At 40.8% G+C, this 7260-nt stretch overlaps 1 pseudogene; it reads right to left on the bottom strand.

The window, feature by feature from the left end:
* Positions 1-2071: 2071 nt before the first annotated feature.
* Positions 2072-3570, bottom strand: LOC130875928 (phosphoglycerate kinase 1-like; annotated as a pseudogene).
* Positions 3571-7260: the final 3690 nt, after the last annotated feature.

Below are 7260 nucleotides of genomic sequence, written 5' to 3' on the forward strand. Positions count from 1 at the left end.
CACCTAACCCTACCCACCATGCCACCTGCTCTTCTCCCCGACATCTTTCCTCACTCATTGTTACTGGACCAATCTCCACTTCACAGTGTGCTTCTCAGAAAACTTCCCCTGTAACAGAATTCGAAGGCTAGTTTCTCACCCCAAGCCCAGGGTTGTGGGTATCCAGTGACATTCACTTAGATGAACTCTTTTCTAAAATGTGTTCGTTTCTTGCTGATGGAGCCTATGAAGGAAGACGAACTAGACTATGAGTACTTAGAATATATCAGAGCAATTTCCTTTCCAAAGCTGTTGGTTCAATGGAATTTTCTCTTCTTCAATGGCAGTTGCCAAAAAAAAAAAAATAATAAAAAAAAATAAACAAGATTACTAAAAGGAATAAAAATTAGGATCTCATTATAGGAAATTTCTTTTCAGTAAGAAGGCATTTTTCAAAGTTGACTGGGTCAACAATGGGCCCTGGGTGGCAGTCACTTTGTTAATGAAGGGAGGAGGCAGTTTTTAATCTGCCTTGGATCTCTTATCAGTTGATGTCACGTGACTCACCGTGAATTTTATTCGACAAGCATTATGAGCTCTTCTAGGGCTTGTAGAGACCTAGTGTGTCTATTGTTTGTTACTGCCCTGACTTTGCCCACTCCGTCTTGGCAGTGAAATATGTTCTGCACAGATGCTAGCCGGTACTGCTTCATTTTATCTTGATGCTGTTACCCCTCTCTCTACTCTCCCACCAGCTATGTCATTGGGTCATGAGAGATGTGTATTTGTCAAACAGAAGTAATGGAACCGGAATCAGCACCTCCAATAAAGCATTATGAAAATCTTCTGCATGTGTTCTGCAAACCTAGGCAGCGGGAAGCATTGGAAAACACAGTCAAATGTTGAGCTGTCCAAGGACAGTGACATTGGTAGGCAGAGCATCTTTGTTCCAATCAACTTGCAGCAACTTCTGTCATTTTAAACTGGGGATGAACCTTTGATAAGAATCAACCAAAGAATTCTTTCCTGGGCTCAGGGAGGAGCCTCTACCACCCACCCCAAGGATGCTTTTGAACATGAGATCATATGGCAGTCACATGTTCAGGAAAGCCTTCCTCCCACATGCAGAAGAGCTGGTGGCTGTCTTCATCCATAGAGAAACACAGATCGCTGCCTGGTGTTCAGAATCAATGAAGGAGTTTGCAGAAAAGCTCTTATGCCTCTGATGTTTCCTGAAGATTATTTACATACACACAACATGTGAATAGACTAACTAGATACATTTTAAAAGAAAATGTGGTGTTATGGTTGTTAGGCAAAACTTGACTCCCTCTGTTTCCTTTACCAAGGTGACCACAATTAAACATTAGGTATCTCTCATCAACTGGTTTCATTTTTCTTTCAAACCTCCCCTCTATAAATATATGCATAGATTTATACTCTACTTTAATACAAATCAAGTCAGAATCATCCTACATAGACTTGCTAACAAAATGAAATATGTGTTAAGCTACCATGTCTTCTGAAGACTGCACTGCACACAGGTTGTGTGGGGTTGCTTGCTGCCTGTTACCAGCAATACTGAGAGTATCTTTCTCACTGTGTCCTCACACACACAAACAAGCTGTTTTTCTTTCCTAGAGCATTAAAATGAGATTTCTGAGGGAAAAAAAAGGTAACCACATATCATGTCTTAATAGGTAACACCAAATGAACATGCCAAAATTGTGTTAATTTAACTCAATCTATTTTTATTAATTTTCTTCTCCCCAGAATTATGAGATTATCATATCATATTCTTTCAAGTTTCACTGCTGTTTCTTTTTTTTCCCCCCAGTGGACATCTTTATTAATAGATCATCAACTTCTCCAGATCTACAGCTGGAATTTCATCTTATTTCCATGCTGAGTCATGAACAGTGACAAAGCCAACCAGAGGCTACTCAAAGAGGACCAAGCTTGTATAGCTGACTTTCTTCTACAGGCAGAATATAAATAGATGCACTCTAGAATGCACAATGGCTTTAGTCACTATGGAATTTAAATGGGATCTTGAAGAATGTAGACAAATCCCGATGAAGGAAGGAGCTGAGATGCTGTGCAACTGTTTAAGGGTTCCTGGTGCTGCATCTCGGTCACTAGCTGAATCTTGCACTAACACCAAATGGAGATGCGGAAAACACACTAAGTTGACTTAGGGGTTGTGAACAGGAACCAAAAGGCAGGAAAATACTAAACATTGCTGAGAGCATCCACCCCAGGAAGGACTTTACCTTCCAGGAGCTCTAGACTGGCACCACCCCCAGTGCTCACATGGCTGACTTTATCCTCTGGTATTCCATTTGGCACAGCATGTGGCAGTGTCTCCACCGCCTACGATAGTGATGCAACCCCTAGAAGTGCCTTTTACCACCTCAACCATGAGGGACTTGGTTCCCCTGGCAAAAGCTTCCCATTCAAAGACCCCAACAGGTCCATTCCAAACAATCTGCTTGGCTCGAGCCACAGCCTCAGCATATTTCTTGCTGCTCTCAGGACCACGGTCCAGGCCCATCCAGCCAGCAGGTATACCAGAGGCCACAGTAGCTTGGCCAGTCTTGGCATTCTCATCAAATTTGTCAGCAGTGACAAAGTCAACGGGCAAGGTAATCTTCACACCATTTTTCTCAGCTTTAGCCATGAGATCTTTGACAATCTTGGCTCCTTCTTCATCATACAGAGAAGTTCCGATCTCCATGTTGTTGAGCACCTTAAGGAAGGTAAAAGCCATTTCACCACCAATGATCATCTCATTGACTTGGTCCAACATATTATTGATCAGCTGGATCTTGTCTGCAACTTTAGCTCCTCCCAATATTGCCAGGAAGGGTCATTCAGGACTCTCCAAAGCTTTGGCAAAGTAGTTCAGCTCCTTCTTCATCAAAAATCCACCAGCCTTCTGTGGCAGATTCACACCCACCATGGAGCTGTGGGCTCGGTGTGCAGTACCAAAAGCATCATTGACATAGACATCCCCAAGTTTGGACAGTGAGGCTCGGAAAGCATCAATTTTGGCTGGTTCAGCTTTAATCTTATTCCCAGAAGCATCCTTTCCCTTCCCTTCTTCCTCCACATGAAAGCGGAGGTTCTCCAGCAGGATGACAGTGCCAGCTGCTGGGTTGGCACAGGCATTCTCGACTTCTGGGCCCACACAATCCTTTAAGAAGAGAACATCCTTGCCCAGCAGAGACTTGAGTTCTGCTGCAACTGGCTCTAAGGAGTACTTGTCAGGCATGGGAACACCATCAGGTCGGCCCAAATGGCTCATAAGGACAACTGACTTGGCTCCATTGTCCAAGCAGAATTTGATGCTTGGGACAGCAGCCTTGATCCTTTGGTTATTTGTTATCTGGTTGTTCTTCATAGGAACATTGAAGTCCACCCTCATCACGACCCGCTTTCCCTTCACGTCCAGTTTGTCCAAAGTCAGCTTGTTAGAAAGCGACATTTTGGCAATGCGGTAGGATCAAGAGGCTCGGTACTGAGGAAGAGGAGACCACTGCGGCGGACGTGCGCTTTTGAAGCGTGCAGAACGCCGGGTTGCGGGAGGACCAGAGGCTTCACTGCTGTTTCTCCATCAATCTATCTGTTACTTAATTTTTCATCAAGTAAAGAAGAAAATGCACTTATTTCATTTTTGAGGGGAAAATTTTTTTTAACTAACCCTTTCTTGCTTAATTTTCAACCTACTTTTCAAAAGATTTACCTTTTGTTTCTAATTTTGTCCACATGTGTGTATATGTGCACATGTGAGTGCCAGTGGATGTCCACAGAGTCCAGAAGAGGATGTGACATCTCCAGGAGCTGTAGTGACCAGTGCTTGGGAAACACCTGCTATGGATCCTCTGCGAGAGCAATACATGCTCTTAGCCTCTAAGCTATCTTCAATCCCAGCACTTACACAAAACTTTTTTTTACATAAGTGTATATTTGAGAGGTGTGGGTTCATGCATGAGTGCATTGCTTATGGAATCCTAAGAGGGTGTCGGATTTTAGTTAGAGGTGTAGGTGGTTTTGAGCCATCTGACATGGGTACTAGGAACTGAACTTGCACCATCTGTAAGAGCAGTACAAGCTCTTAACCACTGAGCTTCCTCTCTAGCCACTTAATTATTTCCTGTCAGTGAATTGGACTAGTGATCTCTGTGATGTTTTAAGAAACTCTGGCGGGTTCGTAAATCATCCAATTTTTAAAGAGTGTCAATAGAACCTGAAAAGAAAGATTCTTCTGTTAGCAAGGGGTATCAGTCATCTAATGGGAGTACAATTCTGCTTCTATTGCAAAACATACATCTAGTCTTTTTAATTGTCACTTAAGTTCTGATAGTCTCACTTAATTTTTGTTCACTTAATTTATTTTTCAGAGCAATCTGTTAAAGCTTTCACTTCTGATTAGAGATTTTGTCACTTGCTGCTTCTATTTCCATAAGTTTTACTCAACATATATTTTAGAATTCAAATGTGTTATGCATTGCACATATATTTTAAAGGTGTATTTTTAGAGACACAAAGTTTCATGACTAATGGATCTTGTTGGTGAAATATATCATTAATGTACATCTTTCATTCGATCTACTACAGTTCTTTCTCATTGTTGACTCATCAATAGCCAATTATTCTCTTTTATCTATGTTCTTGATCTTTTAATAGTTGGTCCTGTGTTGTTTGGTTTGTGGTGAGTTTACTTACAATAACATTGTATTTGGTTATCATTTTTTAGCAGTTAACTTGGCAAGCTTACATTTTAATAGATAAACTTATCCATTCACATATAATGCATTAGTATTCTGAATTAGCATCCTTTGTATCACAAGATTGTTTCCTTTTCCTTTTTGTTCATCTTTTTCTTGTTCTTGCTTAATTAATTTAATTTTTGTCTTTTCTTTCTCTTTTTAAAATAATGGCTTTTGCTCTTTGCTATGCTAGCTTTGAAGTTAGTTCTAATTTTTGGCATTTGTCATCAAACATCTAAACCATATTTTTAAGCTTTAATTTTCTACTAATATCTATAGTTAATTATCACTAATGTCACCACTCATCTCCCATCAAGATAAACTATTAGCAGGGTCTTGTTTCTTTTTATGGCTTTCAGAAACCACCACCTCCTTACTTCCCAGTTTATCCCTTATGGGCTAATGTGTTGTCATCTAAACATTGGTCAATAGATGAGTCAATCTCCACTGATATTCAACCGTGTGCTCTACTAACACTTCCCCTAAATGCAATAACATTAGTGTCTCCCATTGCCTTCACCGAGGAATCTCAATACGTTGCTTTGTTTTCTTGATTGCATACTTGAGTCTTTCCTCCACCATAGTCAGTGGCCTATTTGTAAAGCCTGTAGTTGGCCGTCCCACTTGAATTTCGCTTTGACTCATTACCCTCGAAGCTTCTAGGGTGTTTTCCCACTGCTTTCTCTGTGTGACTAAAGAGAAGTCTGATGAGAAGCTGTCTTTCACTGATTGAACAGATTTCTTCTTGTCTCCTTCTTTCCTGCCTAGAAGCATTTAGGATATTTAGATCAATATTGAGGAAACTTTAAGAATACACATTTTACGGGCTCTAACTAGATCCCTGCCTTAGTTTGTTAACCAGATAAGCAAAGAAAAAAATGCCTCTAAAGTGTTTGCCTCCTTCTTCCTTCTACTGCTATTGATTATATGCTGAACCTCTGGGATTTATTTTTATTACATGTTAGAACTTCATGCAGGTTCTGAATCTGGGAGTATATTCACCGAAGAAGCTCAGCTCTCATTTTGACACTGCGTCACAATCTAAAAGTGACCAGACAAGTCTGCTAGCCCAGTATTCCTCCAAAACAGGCCTCGTAAAATCAGTTATAATGCTGGTGCTGATTCTCATTCCTGAGTTCTGCCCCAGACTCTGTCCGAATCTGTGGGTAGAGCGTCGTGGAAGAGAGGCTTTCTCTGGTACACCCAAACTTGAAGAAGCGTTGTCATTCCATCTAAGTAATAGATAAGGTAGGTGCTCGTGTGGTCCTAAGCGATGCAAACCTTGACTCTGAATCTAGGAGCTATGTTGGTTACTCATCCAGACAATCCAGGATATGAGTGTGTGTACACAACCCCATTCAGGTTATCATCAACACAAACCCTTACAATGTTAAACTACATTGTGGAGAATATAATTGTAGCAGTTTGGATGAAAGTGTCTCCCATAGACTCAGGTATTTGGCACTGTCAGGAGAGGTGACATAGCCTTGCTAAATGGAGTCTGCCCCTTGGGACAGACAGCCTTTGAGAGTTCACTTAGCCCACATTCAGTTTGATCTTTCTGTCTCATGGTTCTCATAATGATGCGTGTTTATGGTTAAAGGTGTCTCTGAATTTACTGCTTTAGCTGCCTGCTTTCCATGTCTCTGGAACCATAAGCAAAAAATAATGACATTCCATAACCAAAAGCAATGAATGGAAGAAAGAATAATACATGAAGAAAACTAACTGAAACAATAGCTTATCTAAATTTTAAACTTCATTTTTTTGTATAAGTAAAAAGGCTCAACCTCAGAATTGCACAAGCCTATGGTTACTAAGCAAGCAAGTGATGGATAGGGCTTCTGACTATGACTATCAGGTAAGGTAAATTATGTCCCCACATGGTAACCTCCATCCTAATCCTTGGAACTTTTTGACATCACCTTGCAATGTTCAATGGTTTTTGTCAATGTCATTAAGATGGAGGGTTTGAGATGCTACGAGGATTCCATGCTGTCCTGATGAGTTCTATAGGCAGTGGAAAATGTCCTTGTGAAGAGAAGAAATGAAATTGTTTTCTAGACATTTCATAAAGAATTAGTATGATGATGAAATCAAGATGTCACACTGCTAGCTTTGATGAGGAAGAAGACCCCAAGTCAAAAAATGGAAGAACAGTCCAGTTTTAGAACCTGGAGAAAGAAAGGAAATACAGTCTCTTAGAGCCTAAAGTGGGATGGTGTCCTTGTTTCTCCTTAAACTTGGAAACTGATTTGGACGTTTTAAGCTTTGCACACAAGTCAGAAAGTGAATGTGTGCTGTTTCTGTTCTAAGTTGTCAGGTACTTTGTTACAACACATCAGGAACAATATGGTTACTCACTAGAGCTGCCTTCAACCTCTCTAGCTCTCTTCTCCAGTCCCAGGGAAGACTATATTTCTCAGTCACTCTTTGAAGTTAGTTCTATCGGGAACTCACCAAGGCCAGCTGGCCTGAGTCAGAAAAAGCATGGGATAAAACCAGACTC

This window comes from Chionomys nivalis, chromosome 6 (genome assembly GCF_950005125.1).
Source record: "Chionomys nivalis chromosome 6, mChiNiv1.1, whole genome shotgun sequence".
In the NCBI taxonomy this organism is placed as follows: Eukaryota; Metazoa; Chordata; class Mammalia; order Rodentia; family Cricetidae; genus Chionomys; species Chionomys nivalis.